A 21,002-nucleotide genomic window follows, 5' to 3' on the forward strand; every position below is an offset into this window, starting at 1 on the left:
ACAAAAACACTAATTTGGAAAGATACATGCACCCCTATGTTCATTGCAGCATTATTTACAATAGCCAAGATATGGAAACAGCCTACATCTCCATTGGTAGATGACTGGATAAAGAAAATGTGGTATATATATACAATGGAGTACTGTTCACCCGTAATAAAGAATGACATCTTGCCATCTGCAACAACATGGATGGACCTAGAAGGCATTATGCTAAGTGAAATAAGTCAGACAGAGAAAGACAAATACAGTATTATCTCACTTTTATGTAGAATTTTAAAAACAAAACAAAAAACCAAGTTCATAAATATGGAGAACCGATTGGTCATTACCAGAGTTGTGTGTGTGTGGGGGGGTGCATGGTGGGCAAAATGGGTGAAGAGGGTCAAAAGGTACAACTTACAGTTATAAAATAAATGTCATGGGCATGGTGACTCTAGTTAATAATACTATATCGCATATTTGAAAGTTGTTAAGAGAGTAGTTTTTAAAAGCACTTATCACAGGAAAAAACATTTTTTTATAACTATATAGGAACAGACTTACTGTGGTGGTCATTTCACAATATACACAAATATTGATCATTATGCTGTACACCTGAAATTAATATAGGTTAAATTATGCCTCGGTAAAATATATATAAGTATAATTTTGCATATTTTGGAATGACTTCCCCTTATGTTTCCTCAGTAAAATGAGGACATTGAATGAGATGCTCTCTCTGCGAAATCTTATGTGTCTTTGACTTTGTAACCACAAGCATCACTTTGGGGATGAAGTGGAAAGAGAGAGACCTGGGTTCAAATTCTGACCCCACACCTAACAGCTGAGGGTCCTTGCAAGCTGCTTGGCCTTGCTGAGCCTTCCTTCATCTGCTGAATGGGAAGTGATATCTATCTCAGCATTGTTGTGAGGACTAATGAAATAATCTATGCTGAAGCACATGGTGCAGCACCTAGCAGTAAATCATACTGTTATTACTACTAATATTTTACTTCTCTAGTAAAATAGGGACACTTAATAGGCCTATAAGACAGCTTGCCCCACACTACATGGTCCCAGACTGCTGTGCTCTCTGAGTCGTTGGCTTTGTCTGTTTTTCCTCTGCCCCAGGCTGTCAACTATCTTGAACAATTCTTTCCTGCATTTGAATTTTCTGACTAATCTGCTATAGATTGGAGAAAACCTCTAACCAGACTTATTAGAATTGACTGGGTTATTATTATTATTATTTTATTAAATTTCTTGGCCTGTCTACTCGTCTCATGGTAAGTTGTAGATGGGCAGCTTTCAACTAGACTGTGGCCTCTTAGAGCTCGAGGACGATGTCTTAATCATCAGTCTCTAACACCTAGTCTAGTGCCAGCAGAACCAATAAATGGGATCTAATAAATTCAAGTGGGAATACACTCTTAATAAGGATTGAAAATAAAATGTAAGTAAAGAGGCTCAAAGTGAGGGCCTAAACCTCTGCTACAAAGTCAAGGCCATACATTTTTGTTCTGGATAGCTGAGATTTCTAGGTAAAAGATTTTGAGATTGAAAAAGGTTTTATTACATAAGTGGACAATGTAAGGGGAAAGGAGAGGGTGAATTTTATCTTCCAATTAATGTTAATAGGAGGACTAAAATTCTGAATGTTAAAATTCTGCTTTTCTTTTCCACAATCCCCATGATGGGCACAGTGTCTTAATACTATGGGTTTTGCAAACAATAGTGAAACTCAAGGGAAAAGCCACATGGTGTTTGTCCCCTGTAGCTCCTAATCATCCTCCTGTCATTCTCCTTTGATGTCTTCCTTGTCTGTTTGCCTAAATGACACAGATACTCCCGGCCTGTTTCTGGGCAGAGTTGTTTCTTGCTCTTGGAGAGTCGGACGGGAGCCAGATGAGAGAGAGCTAGGATGCTTAATCAGCTCTCTTTACTGCTCAGGCCATCAGGCAGGGATGGGAGGAGAGACGGCTCCTCTGAGATCAAATTCTACAAAGTGCTGCAGTGGTACATTTTGTTCACACAACAATTAAACTGGTTAAACACTGCCTGACCCTGGGATTGCTGGCTGGGGGCCCGGGTTTGGTCTTCTTATCTGTCTAACAGGAGCCTACAAAGCAAGAGTCCTTCTGGGCTGCCTTTAGGCCTAGTAAGGAGGTATATTTCTTCCTTATCTTAAAGGCCCAGCAGCTTCTGTGCAAAACTCACCTGGCCATAGCTCAGTGGAAATTGGAGCATCTCCTCTCAGAATCATTACCACACAGATTCCCCAAATCCAGTGGTCCTCAACCTGGCAGCCCATCAGAATCATCCGGGGACCTTTTAAGTGCCGTCTGGTGCCCAGGCTGTCCCCCAGACCAGCAACCTCAGAATCTCTGGGGGAGGGACACAGGCACCAGTACAGCCAAGGTTGGAAATGAACTGCCTTGGGTGAAGACCACTGCAGAGAAGGTTAAAAGATTTCAAATGATTGAGCTCAGAGAAGAGGAAAGAGTGTGACCTTAAGATTCGTGAAGGCCCCAGTGATGTAGTAGAAGAAACTTCTACATGGTATCAACTCACGGGGCTTGGGCTCTGGTGCTGCCACCTACTACCTCTAGATCTTGGGAAACTAACTCTGGGCTTCCATTTTCTCACCTATAAAATGGGTTTTGTGCGGTAGATAATACACAGAAAATACCTGTACATAACAGGTATTCAAAAAGTAGCAGTTACTAGACTCACAGACTTAGAAAACAAACTTATGGTTACCAAAGGGGAAAGACGGTGGGGGGACCATAAATTAGAAGTTTGGGATTAACATATACATACTACTATATATAAAATAGATAATCAACAAGGACTTACTGTATAGCATAGGGAACTCTACTCAATATTCTGTAATAACCTATATGGGAAAAGAATCTGAAAAGGAATGGATATATATATGTGTATATATATGTGAATCACTTTGCTGTACATTTGAAACTAACACAACATTGTAAATCAACTATACTCCAATATAAAATAAAAATTGAATTAAGAAAATAAAAGGAGACAATAAGAGGATATATATTTTTTTAAAAGTAGTAGTTATTATTAACACAGGCAGTGCTTCCTTAGCCAGATGAGAACCCTTTTCTTTGTTGTCTTTTCTCCACTTGCAAGCCTTTCCCCATTTAAGTTGGGAAGGAAGATTAGAAGAAATTTAAATTGTTAAAATTGCTATTCTAGATGACTTCTTTTTTGCTATATACTTTTTTACATTATTTTCCAATCGAACTAGTTAACAACATCTTTTCATATGTTCATAGGCAGTTATTCTTTCATGGCATGACAGGTAATTAATTTTCACAGTTCATTTAAATGACAGAAAAATAAACCTATGTGGAGGCTACAGAAATTGTGGTTGGACTTTTCCTTGCTTTTCTGGTCCTGGTTATACCCTCTTTTAGTCAATCACATACCCACCAAACATACCTTCATAGCGTTCCACTCGAAGGATGTGAAGTTAATATAAATATCGCCTGCTAAGTTTGCTGTGAAACCTTTAACCAAAATTAGTTTAACTCAGGGTGTCTTCTGGGTTTGTTGTTTTTAATTCTGAGGATTGTGTTTCAACAATTGAGAGGTATATTTCCTAATTTTGAAACGCTATATGGAATTGCACAGTTGTAACTTCCTCAGATGTATACACAGTCCCATGAAGCTTTCAGAGGACACTTTTGTATAAATTAAGATGCTAGAATTAAGCATGGTCTGTGGTCACACACAAAATTTGGTACTCATCTAAACTTAGTGGCATAAGTAACATTAACTAAAATCTTATTATATTCCTGGAACTGTGCTAAGTATTTTACATGCATTATCTCATTTAATTCTTTCAGCAACCCTATGAAATAATAATATAATAATAAATATATATTATATTAACTATATATATATTATTATAACAGTACTGATTTTATAGCTAAAGACATTGCGACCCAGAAAGTTGATTTATTCAAGATCAAGTGGAGAACTGGGATACAAACCCATATCCATCTGATGCTAAAGACTTCACTTTAAAAAAAAAAAAAGCTTTATTGAGATATGATTAACATACCATACAATCCAACCACTTAAAGCATACAGTTCAATGGCTTTTACCAGAGTGTGTAATCCTCACAACAATCAATTTTAGAACATTCTCATCAATCCAAAAAGAAACTCTATCAATTAATGAATGGATAAAAAATGTGTGTCAGGGGCTTCCCTGGTGGCGCAGTGGTTAAGAATCCGCCTGCCAGTGCAGGGGACACAGTTCGATCCCTGGCCTGGGGAGATCCCACATGCCGCGGAGCAACTCCAGTGCACCACAACTACCGAGCCTGCGCTCTAGAGCCTGTGAGCCACAACTACTGAGCTCACGCGCCTAGAGCCTGTGCTCCGCAACGAGAGAAGCCACCGCAATGAGAAGCCCGCGCACTGCAACTAAGAGTAGCCCCCGCTCGCCACAACTAGAGAAAGCCCGTGCACAGCCACGAAGACCCAATGCAGCCAAAAATAAATACATTAATTAATTAATTTAATTTTTTAAAAAATGTGTGTCATATCCATACAACAGAATGTTATTAGGGGAAAAAAAAGAAATGAAGTTCTGATATAAAAGATTTTTTTTTTGATTCTGCTTTTGGTCTCATATCTAAGAAACCATTGTCTGACCATAGTTAACAATCCCTCGATAGTTGGTAAAAGAGTAGATTTTAAATATTATCCACACACACACACACACAAAAGGAAAGATAACGTGACGTGATGGAAGTCTTAATTAACCTTATTCCGGTAATCATTTTGCAATTTATACATGTATTAAATCACCTGTACACCTTAAACTTACGTATGTTATATATCAACTATATCTCAACAAAGCTGAAAAAAAAAGAAAGAAACCGTAGCCAAGAAGATTTGTGCCTGTGCTTTCTTCTAAGAGTTTCTTTTCTTTTATTAAACTTGTTTTTTATTGAATAGTTTTAGTTCTTATATTTAGGTCCAAAGCTTTTACTCTTAGCCACTACACTTCACTGTTTTGTGTGTGAATAGACAAAAATGTGTCTACAACCCATGGAGGAGGGGGTAGAAAGAATGAGGCAACTGAGTAATTGGAAGGTAAAGTTATCTCTGGATTTTAATGATCTGCATTTGTCCCACGCCAACTATGCTTATAATTAAGAATTAAATCACTTGGTCATGTCCTCAGTATATTTTTAAATCTTGTTTACAAAAAGCACTAAACATTCCTATTTCCATGACCCTAAGTCCTCATCCCTCCCAAGACTGTGTTGATAATCTTCTACGTAGAGCAAGTTCCTCTCCTATTAAAACCCATTACCCTTTATTGAAATCAGTTGCATGTTAATTTGTTAGGCTATAAGACAGGGACTGTGTCTTTCCTTTTCACCGTCGTGCCCTCGGTGCCTAGCATAGTGCCTGGCACCTGTTATGGGCTCCACACATCCCTGTGGAAAGGAAGGCTGCATGGGTTCCTCATCTCTAAACACTTCAGCTGGACCAAACCAGTTTTACAGTCTGCTGCCAAGTTAATATTCTAAACACTGCTCTGATCATTTCACCCCTGGCTCAAAAACCTTCAAGGACTCTCCATTGCCTTCTGAGAAGCCTAGCTCCTTAGCCTGGCATTCAAGCAAGGTCTGTCTCTGGCTCTACCAGTCTTCCCTTCACCTGACCTTTCAGTACTCCAAGGCATCTTTGGAGCTAGTCAGACCTAGAGTGAAATCCTGTCACTGCCACGTGTTAACTGCTTGACTAGAGCCACAAGTTGCTTAAACCCTAGAAGCCTTAGTTTTCTCACCTTTGAAGGGGGAGTGCTGACACTCACTTTACGGAGGTAGTTGCAGTGGGTTACAAATAATACATTTAAGCATCTGGAATATTGCAGGGACTTAACATATGAGAGTGGTCATTTGCTTCTGTCATAAGATTACCAGATTTAGCAAATAAAAATACAGGATACCCAGTTAAATCAGAATTTCAGATAAATGACCAAAATTTTCTAGAATAAGTAATCCTAAATATTCCAATTTAACTGGGCTTTCTGTATCTTATCCATCCACCCCCGATGTGTGGTTTTTCAACCACACCCCAGTCTGCAAACGCGGATCTACTGTGTCTCTGCTTGAATGCCCTCCTCTCTACTTTGCCAAAATCTGCCACCCATTTGCAGGACTGGCTCCAACACCTCCTCGTTCCAGAAGTCTTCTCTGGCACCCTTAGAGAACTATGCTTTCTTCTTCCCCTCCACTCCCAAAGTGCAAAGAGCACACTGATCATGTGTCCCTTACACGTTTCCTCCTACTCTGGACATGTATGTCCTGTGCCTTATTCCCCCTGGAGCCTGGAAGTTGCCTGAGCCCACAAACCAGACCTGGTATGCCATCTCATGCTTTACACTCAAAGGTGCCCCATAGCTATTTGTTAAATGAAAAAAATGAGACTCGATTGTCCTAAATCAGAGCTACTTTCTATCTTCATTTTCAGAGTAGATTTCCCCTTTTAAATCCTGGAATCTGGGTATCACTGGCACATGGGGCTTTTAAGAGACTTTACTGAAATTTTCCAATTTAGGATAAAGGGGAGGAATGTTAATCTTTTTCTTCTCTGGACAAGGAAATGAGAGTTCATGAAAAAGAAAAAAAACAAAAAGACAGAATTGGCAAACCACTGGTTACAAAATAAAATAATTACAGCGTTAAAGGAAAACGTCTCCATGTGAACAAAGTTCCCTTTTCTTGCGTACACAGGCAGACAGATGTATTCCAGCATCTGTCTGAGTAGGTTTGCACTGAAAAGAGGAAAAATGAAATCCCCGGGGCACTGTTTGCCAAGGGATTTGCTCCCCTTCTTTGTCTGTTCTGACTAATCCCAGAGTGGCTGAGAGCTGCCCATTTTGTCTCTGGGTTCAGGCAGAAGGGAGAAATATTTTTCAAAATAGCCCATGAGATGGCTGGGCTCCCTGAGACAGGATTTGGGGAAGGACAAAGGAATCGTGTGGGTATTTTGTGAAGGGTGTCTGGATTGGGGGCCTGTCATTGGGAAGGCATCTGCTCTTGCCATTTGCAAATCTTAAGTAATCCTCTGTATACAGCCGCCTGGCGCTCCTTCCTGCCCACTTAGACTGTCCTTCCCTGCAGTGCCCTCTGATGTCAGGCCCCCTCTTTTACTGCTCTAATTCAATGGCTTCTTATTGGAGGTTCTGCCTGGCTAATGGCTTCTTCCCAGCTGCAGAGCTGACATTTACTTACTTGATTTCCACCCCTCCCTGTCCTCTCTGGCCTCCTTTGTGAGCAGAGCTTAAATCAGGCAGGATTTCAGATCCAGCACCTTTTTATACTCCAGTTTGGGCCTCCTTTTTTGGGAAGAGGAGGGTGGCTAAGTTGAGAAGAGCCTGGGAAATAGACCCTGGGCTGATCAATCCTGACACCTGCAGATAAACCCAGCTTTGTGACTTATCTGTATCCCAGAACCCCAGCTGTCCCATGGGCTACCTTCCTTCATTTGCTCTTTAACCTGGACCCCAGCCTGTTAATTTCAACTGGAACACTCTTTCTTTAGTTCATCACCTAACATCAGACCACTGCCAAAAGAGCCGTTGCTCATTTTCATCATTGGAAAGGTTCCGGGGTGAACATTAGACCCTCTCGTCACTAGGATTTCACATTCAGAACTGCAGTTTAGAGCTATGATCTTCTTAATGGCTATCTTAGTTGTCACAGTCCCAACTCATCCCCTTCTCTTCCCTGTCCCTAGATGTGAGCAGCTTTGGAGAGATGAGGGAAGTAATCCTGAAAGGATTTCACATTTGAAACATCTTCACCGTATCATCATCTTTGCATTTGTCTCTCACTCAGTCTTGTATCCCCAAACAATACAGAGAAGGAAGAAGAGCCAGTATCCCCGAACATTTGCTCAGAATGGATAGCCACAGATTGAGTTGAAAATTATTCTCAGATTATGGGTTATGGGATGTATTTATTTATAGGCATCACTCCATAGGACAAACAAACAAGGAAGCTCCCCTTTGGTCTGGGGCCGTTTGGCAGCAGGGCTTCCATCTCCAGCATCCCCCGAGCAGCTATCGTTCAGGCAGGCTCTTTGCTCGCGGTCTATCATCTGTCCCCAGGGACCAGTTTTACTTGATTCTTAATTATATTCTACTTTCCACCCCCTCCAGTCCCTTTCTACATGTGCCCGTGTGCTCACACATACATATACACACACGATTCCTCTTTAATTGGGCTGCAGCAATCCCTCTCAGGCGCTTCTAATGCGGCAGACCGTTCATTCTTGGGCTACCCTAATGGACAGCTGTCTCCCCGGGCCAATGCTTCATTAGGTGTGACAGCCTGCAGCCAATAGTCACCATGCCACTCTGCTCGGGGGCTCAGGTGCAGCTCAGGAGGGAGTTTGGGAGACAAAGGGCAGAGGCAGTGGTGGTGGGATGGCCCCTGGAGCAGATGTAGAAAGCAAACTGGAGTGCAGTTCACTTTCTTACATCAGGTTATGAAATTAGGAGCTGGGTTAATAAAGGAAACTCGGTTACCCAGGTGTTGCCACTGTAACGGAGAGATTGACGTTCAAGCCTCAGGAAATATCGAGAATAGCTGAATCTTCACAGGTGACCCGCTACCTGCAAAATCAATGTGGCCTGTGTACGAACACCTCCTCCCTATGCAATCCCCCTCTTTTACTTCTAGCTTTCACTCTCTCTTTCCTGTCTTTGTGGGGAGAGGTCAGGGAATAAGAATATCTCCTATGTTCTAGACACTTATTACTGATATACTTGTTTATATAAACATATAAAAATCAGTGTCATTTACATACAATAAAATCCACAGTTTGATGGGTTTTGACAAATGCGTATACCCTGATAACCACCACACCATTAAGTATAATCTCATAACACTCACATTTAATCCCCATGAGATAGATTGGTGTTATTGGCTCACTTTTTTTTTTTTTTTTTGGCGGTACGCGGGCCTCTCACTGCTGCGGCCTCTCGCGTTGCGGCCTCTCGCGTTGCGGAGCACAGGCTCCGGACGCGCAGGCTCAGCGGCCATGGCTCACGGGCCCAGCCGCTCCGCGGCATGTGGGATCTTCCCAGACCAGGGCACGAACCCGTGTTCCCTGCATCGGCAGGCGGACTCTCAACCACTGCGCCACCAGGGAAGCCCCTTGGCTCACTTTTATAGCTGCAGAAACAGAGGACCAGAAAGATTAATAACAGTAGCAATAAGAATGGTAAACACCAAGGGCTGGGCACTGTTCTATGTACTTTACACACATATTACCTCACTTAATCCTCTCCACAATCCTATTAGTCCCATGTTACAGATGAAGAAACTTGTCCAAAGTCTCACAGCTGAATAATTGGAGTGGGATTTCTGGTGCTCAGTTGACGTTCTTACCTCAGAGAATAAAAAAATGTTCCCCTAGTTAGATTTTATTTTACTCCAGAGAGACAATCCCCCCAAAACAGAACTCAGAGTCATAGAATGGAGAAGCCACATGTACCACATCTCTGCCATTCCCCCCATTGGCTTTCTTTAAGCTCCCGACTGTCTGCTCTAACCTCATGGACAGAGGAGATGGGTCTTAAAATGCAGCCTTGTTCGGTTACCCCTTGAAACCCTGCGCTTTTCATCTAAGAAATTTCTGTGAGCCATCTCCTCAAGCAAAGTGATCCAAATTGCCCTAAAATGTTGGGCGTGAACTGGTAGAATGTGTCTAGCTTTGCTAGCAGTGCTGACCTTTTCGAGGGAGCTGCTCTCCCTCTCTGAACGCTGATGCCCACTCTATGCACAGAAGGACAAAGGTGTGGGGTGGCTATCTGGGACTCTAATACCAAAAGGTCCACCCACGCCTCTGCCTTTTACTCACAGTCCCAGCACTCCAGAACAGGGAAACCGGCAATGTTTGGCTAAGGGCTGAGGTAGACATTTGTTCTCTGCATAAAAGCCCTGGCAGTGAGGCTAAGGACGGCCCCTTTCTCTCTTCCCTCCTTTCTCTCCCATCTGGCAGAGGAGTCTGGCTCCCTAAATCTTTTTGTTGGTTAGTTTCCATGACAGTTATTGTCTGTGTGTGTGAACATGTCTACCCCCTCACCCTTTCTCCCTACAGAGCAGGCCCTCACAGCTGAGGCTCGGTAGAGAGAGAGGCAGGCAAAGCCGCCAGGGCTCTGCAAGCAGGGTGAGCTCCTCTTGGTGGGGGGATCACGCCTCCTGAGCTCAGAGACCCCCAAGCTTCCGTGCATTCAGGATGGGGCCCCCTGCGTAGGGCCTGGCTGCATCCCAGTTCATCAGCCAGAGGCAGCAGCAGGGGACTCGTAATCCTGGAGAAAGCCCTTGGGATCCTGGGGACACTGTAGTCCCTGCCCCCAGCCTGCTCCGAGGAGGAACCTCGAGCCGACCCCTACCGGGTCCTCTCCAGCCCCCTCTCCTCCTTTGTCTCTGGCAGATGATCACTTGATGTCCTTTTCCCCTGGTCAGGTAAGTTTTATTTCAATCCATGTGTGCAGAGTGTCACCTTGGCATTCCCCAGTGCCTGCTGCTGGGGAGACAGGTAGCAGTGTTTGTTAGAGACAGACTGGCATGGGATTGGGAAGGGTGAGGGTCTCTAAGTGCCTTTCTTCCTCAGCTTGGCCACTCTGGCTTTGCAGTTAAAGTTTCCTTCCCAGCTGGTTCTAACCTAATTATCTTCCAAGATCACTGTGTTGGGCACAGACTGACCAACATACAGCCAACATCCAGAACTTCTAGTTCTGGTCTGAATTAAGCTCAACGTATTGAATATGAACTATGTACAAATTGCTGTGCTTGGCTTCAAAGGAATTGCAAGAATGACACACTACAGCAGTTCCCACCTTCAAAATGCTTACCACCTGGTAAGACAAGTAGAACCTCTACACAAATGGTATGTGGACTCTGGGGTCAGACAATCTTGATTTCACACCCTATTCTGGCTCTGTGACCTTGAGCAGGTCACTTAACCTCTCTAAGTCTCAGTTTCCTCATCTGCAAAACGGGGATAGTAGTGCCTACCTTATAGGCTAAATTATACACACATATATATATAAAACTTAGATCCGTTCATGACATTAATAATCACCACATCTTTGTTAACTATAATTATTAAACTCATATGAAATTTAAATTATATAAAATATGTAAAGAATTTGGAATAGTTCTCTGAATATCAGTGGTGGTTATTATCATGGGAGGCAGTTGTACGTGCTCACACAGTTACAGATAAAGTTCTAGGAAACATGAGAAGATCGCTCTTGCCTGCCAGGATCATGCAAGGCTCCTGGAGGAGGTGGCATTGAGTTTGAGCACTGAAGAGGGAATAGGATTTCAACAAGCAGGGATGCATAAATGTAGCAGAGAGCACCAAGCCACGGTGCGGCACTAAGAAATGAGAGTTCTATTGGGTGTCAGCTCTAGAGCACTTTGGCTGGAGACCAGGCGCTGAGCCTGGCCGAGAGGCTGAGCTGGACTTTGGGCCCCAGCATCTTGAGGACAAGGGCCAAGTTTGGGGTGTGACACTGTGAATACCGGAGTAACTAGCCCAGCCCTGGGAGGAGGGAGAGTGTGACACTTGAAAGACATCCAGGCTGGGAACCCCAAGACAAAGGCTCAGGTCCTGGCTGAGCTCCCAGTTGAGCTGGGTGCTCTGAGGCTCATGTCTTCTCCCCCTCTGGGTTTGTTTTCTCACCTGTGAAATGGGAATAATAAAACTTGGTACACCTCTCAATTTTGTTATAATTATTAACCATGTCATATGAATGTGAAAGTATAAATCAATATGTAAAATGCAAAGTACTATTCTTCAAGATAAAGAACAAATAGTATATCATCTGCACAGCTCTGGGGGAAATGCAGAGGAATAAATCATTTAACAAGGAGACATGAAAATCATCTAGCATAACACCTGACTCATAACAGTAGTTGAATAAATGATCTCTCCCATAACTGACTGATTGGTTAACTTATTCATTCATTAATTCAACAAGTATTCCTGGAGTCGCCACTGCATGTCAGGCTTTAGGCTTGGTGATGGGAGAGAGTGGTATATAAGAGAGGCATAGACCCTGCCCTGAGACCCTTATAAGCAATTCAGGGAACTGGCAACCTGAGGACGTCCCTCTGCCCCATACTAGCAGCTTCCATCCTGCTGGCCATCTTCTAGTTTCTTTCAAGGATTATTGCTATTGGACATTTATTTTATTTATTTTTAAATCAGTGTTCTTTTTTTAAAAAAATTAATTTATTTATTTTTGGCTGCCTTGGATCTTTGTTGCTGCGGGGGGGGTTTCTCTTTTTGCGGTGAGCAGAGCCTACCCTTCATTGTGGTGCGCAGGCTTCGCATTGCAGTGGCTTTTTTTGTTGCAGAGCATGGGTTCTAGGGCACGCAAGCTTCAGTAGTTGTGTTACACAGGCTCAGTAGTTGTGGCACACAGACTTAGTTGTTCCGCAGTATGTGAGATCTTTCTGGACGAGGGCTCGAACGCGTGTCTTATCCTGCATTGGCAGGCAGATTCTCAACCACTGCGCCACAAGGGAAGCCCACTGATGTTTCTTTTTCATTGATTTTAGGTTCCTAAGACACACACCCCTCCATGGGTCTTGAGAACACCTCCTCTCTGCCCTCTGCTGGTGGGGAGTTGTAAGGGCTTCGCAATAAACAGCTCAATGTTCATTACTTATAAATACCGTGCATTCCCTGCTGCCTTCCATCACCCCTGAGATGAACTGAAATGCTTTAATATTTAAAGAGGAATGAATTTGTAATTAGCACCTTAACTGTTATATCTGAGCCATTCCGGAGGTTTTCTATTTAAATGCAAATTGAATCTTCCTGAAGGAAAGCTAATACGTGATGAAAGTAGATAGCAAGAGATGAGGCAGCAGGAGGAGGGAGGTGGTGCTGACGTTGTGTTGTTGACCTGCTGCCTGCGGCCCACAATGCCCACACCCATAGACCAGGCCCCGAGGCTAAGGGAGCCTGAGCTGGGGTTTGGGTTGCTGGAGCCTGAGCCTCAAGTCTACTGTTTGTGGGGATGCCCAAATCAGCAGCCATTTGGGCGGGTCCTCACTGGGCTGCTGGAAGTCATCTTAGCATCATGGTGGCCTGGAGAAGATATTGGCTTTGGAAGAAGATATTTTCAGACAGAACTGGGTTTGAATCCAGAATCCTCTTCCGATTAGCCATAAGAGCTTGGGCGAGTGTCTGAATTCCTCTGACCTCCATGCTTTCATAATGTAAGCAGCCGTTAGTGCTTGTTCCTCTCAAGATTGCTGTCAAGATTATGTGAGAAACAGAGAGAATGTGTCAGGTATACAGTAGGTGCCCAGCAAATGTTAGTTTCCTTCCATTGTCATAAGATATTGCTATGCAAACTTGACACGTCAAGGTAAGCGAGAAGCAGGCTGTCAAGGAAAAGGTGGTATACCTCTATTTCCCTTTAAAGTAACGTAAGTGGGCAGGGGGCGGGGGCGGACACAAACTTTTTCTATAAAGGGCCAGGTAGGAAATATTTCACACTTTTCGGGCCATACGCTCTCTGTTGCAACTATTCCACTCCACCATTGTAGTGGGAAGGCAGCCACAGACAACACATAAATGACTGAGTGAATGAGCGTGGCTGTGTTCCAATATAACCTTATTTATAGATGATGAAATGTGAATTCCACATAATGTTCACATATCACAAAATATTTTTCTTTGGATTTTTTTCCAACGATTTAAAAATGTACAAACCGTTCTTAGATCACATGCCATACAAAAACAGGTGGAGGGCTGGATTTGGCCCACGAGTCATGTTTGCTCACCCCTGCCCTAAAGTATTACAAGAGGCCTTCACCTAAGATTTGGGAGACTCTGCACCAAGGAACCTCTCAGAACATAACTCCTGAGGCTGGGACCACAGGGGAGGGATGTCACCCAAGGAAGAAAATAGCCCTTTGGGCCAGGACTTCCAAGGATCCCTGGTGACGGTCTCTGCTGGGGTGGCAGCCGTTGTGTCAAGGCGTGAATAGAAGGGTCATTCTACTTCTTGCCTAGTGATGTCCAGGAAGGACTGAGGGCTCGTGGGCACTGAGCAGGCAGCCATCTCCTGGTGACAGGCTAGGGGTGGGTGCTCAAGGGCTGTACCCTCAACTGGGAAAGCAGTGCAAGCTCCTTGGGCTCCCCAGACCTCCCAGGGGCACACCTGCTGAGGACAGGCCGGACCTCTGATTCACCCAAGGTTCGGCCTGTTTCTCCCCTTTCCTGGGCTCTCTTACATCTATTGTTAAACACACACACACACACACACACACACACACACACACACACACACACACACACACACACACACACACAGAGCCCACTTGCAGCCAGCCTGTCATGCCTCTCCCCCTTCTCTGTCTCTAGCACAGAGAGAACACAGGTCACTACACCAGATGGCAACTTTGCTGCTGAGGCAGACTGCCGGTCTCCCGTGGGAGGAAGGGTTAAAGCAGGGGAATGGATGACGCCAGCTCCGCAGTCCCCACCCCTTTCTCTTTAATAATGTGCCTCTGCCTGGTCCCTTCTCCAGAACCTCTGGGGAGGAGGGTGCGTGTGTGTGTGTGTGTGAGTGTGTGTGAGATGTGACGCACCAGAGGACAAGGGGGAGAGGTGAGGAGAGACAGTGCCAGAGGGAGAACCACCCTGTACGTCTATAAAGGTCCCAACCAGGGTGGACAGACACCTCTTTCCAGCTGGAGGATGAGCCAGACCTGCTTCTCTGGCACCCATGGAGGATCGTGGGCTCCCGGAGGTGGAGGTGAGCAGAGCCACAGGCTGGAGAATGAGGCTGCTCTGTTAGAAGCTGCCCGAGGCCTGGCAGGAAGACAGAGGCAGAGGGCTGGGACCCCTGAGGGTAACTGCTCTCAGCTCCTGGCTCTCTAGAGGCCCCGGGCTGAGTGTCATCTCACGCCAGTCCAACTTGCGGGTCCCCCTCCTGCTCCTCCCAGCCCCGTAAAAGGGCCTGGAGCCTTGCATCCCACGGCACATCAGGTTCAGCCAGTATCTGCTGCTAACAGGGAGGCAGGGAAGGAGAGGCAGGCCCTGAGAAGCCCTCCTCCTAATGTAAGCAGTGATGATCAATAGGAACCCAGCAAGTGTGAAGTACCGGGTGAGCAGTACCCACCTGGAAACAAGGGGGCTCTCCAGGGAGTTGCCAGGACGAGGATGAGACGGCAGCCTTGCAGCCTGAGCTTTTGTCCTCCGGATGAGACAGCTTTGCCGGGAAGTGGGGGCCCGTGCAGGAGGTGAGCAGGTGAGGCTTTTGTCTGAGGAAGGCCTTATTCCTGGGCCTCAGAGCTCTGTGGACTGGGCTGTGTGTCCACCACCCTGCTCCCTCAGAGCCTGTCAGCAGGAGAGCCAGCCCCCCCAGACCTTGCCCCCTAAGTGCACACACGCAGGCACCATCCATGACAGGCGGGCTGGCCCATCTGCCAATCAATCTTCCTTGCCGATTTCCCAGCTGGAGCAGTGGGGCTGGTGTGTAAATCATTCAGGGCCCTCTCTCAGCTCTGCCAGGACATGGAGCTCTTTTTAATTAAGAAGAATGGAGGATGATGTTGGCTCTGGAGATGGCGCTATTAACTTACTAATGGGCATTTAAAGAGCTGTGTTTGAGAGCCCTGCTCCTGCCTTCCCTAGCCTACAGCCTCTTGCTCCTCTGCAGAGCCACCCAGACCCCCATCAAGGCTCTGCTATCCTCTACATTAGAAGGGGTAGGGGATAAGCCCCCCGCAGTGCCCAGTCAGGCCCTGGCCTTGTGACCTGGGACAAACGGGCCCATTTTTTGCTTTTAGAGGAAGGGCCAGAACTGGGATGACTTGAGCCCTGAGTCCTCTGCCTCCTGTTCTTGCAGCTTGTGGGAGGGCAACAGGCACCCCAGAAATGTCAGGACCCAGCAGGAAGCATGATTAGGCTTCCAGGTGGGTGCCCAAGGTCTACAAAAAGGCAGCCCATTAGCCATAGCTGCAGCTATCACAGGTCCCTGTGTCCCCAGCTGAGCTGGGGGAAAATGCAGGTGGTGGCAACAACAGCGCCAGGGGAAGGCCCCCAGTAAAGTCCCTTCCGGTGACAGAACCTTGGGTAGTGGGCAGTGCCTACGAGAGTCGGTGAAGCCAGACCTCTGTGTGTTTGCACGTCTTGGAAGAATGTGAGGATGTCCATTCTGGAAACTGCTGCTTTGTCACTATGGTTAAACGATTATTTCTCTAGGGCTTGCCACCCTGCACGCCCGCTGTGGAAGAACACTCCGGCTGGGAGACACCTCAGGCTGCCGTCTGCTTCCTCTGCTTTCTAATTTTACAGACCCCAGAATGGATATGACTCGCCCAGAGGTGCACAGCCCGGTTACGATAAGACAATGGGCTGGAACAAAGGTTTCCCGACTCTCAGTCCTGTGTCTTTCCTGTTTCCAGTACCTCCCAGGGGATGTGACACCATGGTCTCTCACCTCACCTCCTGCTGGTGTTTTAATTTTCTGATGCTCCCGGGCAGGAAATTCTTCCTTTTTTATAACCCAGATCCTCAGGCTTTATTATAAGCCCCATTTCCTCTTACAATTTCCTCAATAAACACAGGGAAGTCGTCAAGGTCTTTCAAAGAAGGTTTCTCTTCCTGCTGTCATTGTCATCTTATGCATTAAACGGAAGAGTACGCGCTTCCCAATTCTTTCTTCTAAATCGTGCATTTTGTGAGTCTGAAAATCAAGATGACCACCCCCCACCCCGCCCTGCCAATCCCTTACCTGTGATCCATTTTACACTTAGGTAAAATGTCCCGATTTTACCTAAATAGGCAGAAGTTGCTCGTGGGTGGACAGATGCATTTAACACTGATACCCAGTAAGTCCCTCTAGGCTCTATGCTGTATGCTCTGTGCTGTGTGCTCTGTGCTGTGTGCTCTGTGCTGTGTGCTCTGTGCTCTGTGCTGTGTGCTGTGTGCTGTGTGCTCTGTGCTCTGTGCTCTGTGCTCTGTGCTCTGTGCTACACTTTGGAGTAGGAGGAGGGAGCAAGGTGGGTACTGGAAGGAGTGTGGCTAACTCAGCTCTCTAATCAAGGCTGCATGGTCAGGAGGGGAAGCCCTGTTGTCTGAGGCCATGCCGTGGGACCTCAGACTGACACCCTAAGGGTGCAGTGCCATATGAACAGATGCAGATTATGGTTGTGACTGCTGGCACCTGTGTTGCACCAGCTCCAATCAAGTCCTCTTGAGCCCTAAATCCTTCCTCTGGGCTGATGTCAGGACTGGGCAGGGCGGGCTCTAATGAGGCTTTTCAATGTTGGGGGAGGAATCTACCCTTCCCTTGGTCTGCTGGCAGCCTCAGTCCTAATTGGATGAGTCACCTTCCCTCCCCAGCCCCTGAATACCAGAAGCCCAAGCTTCTGGTGAGGAATAAGAATGTGCTTATCTAAAGGAGGGGCACCAGCTGTTCTCCAGATCACAGTGCTGTTTAGGCTGCAGTGGAAGGAATTCCAGTTAGCTAGGAGGAAATATCCTGTCCAAGACATAGGCCCAGAAATGGTTGGATACAGGAGGGTGTGGGCCCTGGTGAGGTGCTACCGCGTGAGATTGGCACGTGCTGTTGGACACACTGCCTGGAGTGCACAGAGAGTCAGAGGTATGGAAACCTGCCGCCACAAAGGGAGGAGAGCTGTACTCTACAGAGGACCTACTGCCTGCCCAGGAGCCATGCCTGGCATCTCGTTGCCCCCATAATGCTAGAAAGTAGATTTTCTTCTTCCCTTTTTCACAGATGAGGAACTGAGATTCAGGATGTAAGTGATTTATTCATAGTCACACAGCCAGGGGACGGCTGAGCCAGGATTCAAGCATCTGTCTGATTCCAGATTCCACACACCTTCCCACTGCCCTGTGACTGTGGGGCACTGCAGAGAGAACTACACAGGGGAGGTGACCCAGCCTCAGGGGGCTCCAGGTGCGCCCCTCCCCCAGAGTGGTACCCACAGAGGGAGTTCCATGGTATCCACTGACAGAAGGGTAAACTGTATTTCTGAGGAGGGAGAAAGGAGCTACTGTAGAATTTAATAGCTAAACAGCCCCTCTTTCCCCACCCCCACCCCTGTGTGCTCTACATTTGGAATCCCACCAGTCCCTTGAGGCCCTACACACAGATACTACATCCATAGTCTGCCACACTGGGAATCTGCCTAGTTTACTGGGAAGAGACTGTCACCTCACTACACCCTCAGCTTCCCCAAAACCTACCACAGAGTTCAGGAAGGCCGGCCCCTGAATAGCTAATAAACTCAATCGATGCTGAGTCAGACTGTGCATTTTCATGTATGTAAATTAGGCCTTAATAAACCCAAATTGAGACTTAAAAAATAATAATAATAGGGGCTTCCCTGGTGGCACAGTGGTTGACAGTCCGCCTGCCGATGCGGGGCACATGGGTTTGTGCCCCGGTCCGGGAAGATCCCACATGCCGCGGAGCGGCTGGGCCCGTGAGCCATGGCCGCTGAGCCTGCGCGTCCGGAGCCTGTGCTCCGCAACGGGAGAGGCCACAACAGTGAGAGGCCCGCGTACCGCAAAAAAAATAATAATAATAATAAGTATTTCTGGGGCTGAGCACCCCTCAACCGATTTGACTGATGCATTAATATCACAATAATTAAGACTCCAAAGTACCAAAGGCTTCATCTTTAGAGGCTTTCATGAACTTTCCTCTCCCCACTTTCCTACCTTCCCAGTACCACCTTGTAACCAAGGCAAAAACTCAAACACTTTCTTAGAGAGCAGAGAAACCCAGACCCGATGCAACACAAGGTTTTAACGCAGAAGGATTTAGGCTTGACATGAGGAAGAACTTCCTGATGGGGAAAGTGGTTACCCACAGGAACGAGCTGGTGAAGAATTAAAGGGGGTCACTGGACTCCCCACCTCTGCTTGGCACTCCACAAGTCCCCAGCTTGGTGCACTCAGCCCAGGCATGGAAACCGCAGGTGACTCAGGGAATCTTAAGTGGTGGTTGCTAGGTTACAAGCTTCCTCAACGTGCATTCAGTGTAAAGACTAAAGGATGTCACCTGGCTGGGAGGAAGAGCTATGGGGGAAGGAGTGGGGGAAATGGAGAAAAGCCAGGACTTCCAAAACAAGGAATTAGGCCATGGCCTGGAAGGCATCCTGTTCTTAGTACTTTTCCAAGGGTCTGAGTCCCATAGTCCTCACAGAGGGTGTTGCTTGCAGGACATGAACATTAGGTTAGAATGGGGCCTATTCTGGGCCTGGATTCTCGTCTTTTCCCAGCTATGCTGCCTGGCACAGACAGTATGGCAACGGGGAGAGGACAGTCACTGAAACCTTTGAGGTCTGGGCCCCTTCCTTCACTGTAATTGGACAGAAAGCCAGGTGAGAGTAGTGAAGTCTGATGTCCTTAATAATGCACAATTCTTTCATTTGTGATTTAATTATGATAAAGCGAAAGAGCACTGGATTTGGAATTCACAAACTAGACCCACCCTGAACGGCTCACACGGTCATAAGTCAGTTACTTCATGTCACTAAGTCTCAGAGTCCTCATCCGTAAAAAAGAGTGCTAATACCTGCCTGACAACCTTTCCTAGGGTTTTTAAGATTACGAGAAAGCGGATGTGCGAGGGCTTAGTTTAGCTCGAGTTACGCAAACATAAAGTAGTATGAACTTTATATACCTGCTCACTGAGCTGTCCCAGCTGGGGTGGGTGGAGGCACAAGAAGCCTTGCCTCACTGCTTTGGGAGAAGGCTCCATGGGCAAGAGAGGCTGAAGGTGGACCCTCAACAAGCCCCTCTGAGGAATGTGTATGGCTTTTAATCCTCCTGATCACCCTGCCGTGGTTTTGTGAAGACAGTTTAAATTGATGGTTGAAGGTTTGTTCCCTATTCCTCTGGGCAGACTGTGATCTCCAGGAAGAAGAGAAATGTTTGATGTTTCCTGTGAAACTTCATTACTTCAGACCACATTTTTTGGAATTTGTGTTCTTATTGAATAAACAGAACACAAATTTCAGGGAGGGGGAAATTTCCTCCCTTACTCGTAACTCTTGAGTTCTTTTGGCTGGTCTAATAGTTAAATTGACAAGATTATCAGGAGGGGAAAACAAACCAATTTCATTCACATGCACAGAGGTCCCATAGAAATGGGACCCCCGCAGTGCCATAGCAGGCTGTTTATGTGTCATTTTAATTTATTTTTTATTTTTTGCGGTACGCGGGCCTCTCACCGTTGTGGCCTCTCTCTTTGCGGAGCACATGCTCCAGACACGCAGGCTCAGCGGCCATGGCTCACGGGCCCAGACGCTGTGCATCATGTGGGATCTTCCCGGACCAGGGCACGAACCCGTGTCCCCTGCATCGGCAGGTGGACTCTCAACCACTGCGCCACCAGGGAAGCCCTATAGGTCATTTTTAGACAAACAATTATTTGTGAAGACTTACCAAAGGGGCTTGCGCTTCAGGTACAGACTAATGAAGTAACAAAATCTGTTTATACAGTTTTCTTAGCCTTGAATTCCCTAACTGTGGTGATAAGTAAGGATGCTTTCTCTCTCCTGATATGGGGAGGATACTTTCACATGGGAGATTTATTTCCCACTTTCGGGGGAAAGAAGGGGTACAGAGTGTTTTTTTAATATCAAATGTTTTTTCCCAACGGCTGTTTCTCAAGTAACTTTAACTTAAAATAATCAATATGCCATTGTGGTATACCTTGGGGTGGCCTGCTCTGAGCCCCAACACAACTGTCCTCTGTGAAGGTTCTTAGAGGTACTTACTATGTAAGTACAGAGAATTCAAACTAAAAAGCAGTGGAATTTCTAAGCCAAGAACTCAAGATGTTAAGGTGGGCCTATGAGCTGTTAAGAGGTACTGTGACCTCTGTTTCTCACAGGAAGTCATTTCTAAGTGAGGGGCAAAATGTTTGTGCTTGTTCTCAG

This window comes from Delphinus delphis, chromosome 1 (assembly GCF_949987515.2).
Source record: "Delphinus delphis chromosome 1, mDelDel1.2, whole genome shotgun sequence".
Lineage (NCBI taxonomy): Eukaryota > Metazoa > Chordata > Mammalia > Artiodactyla > Delphinidae > Delphinus > Delphinus delphis.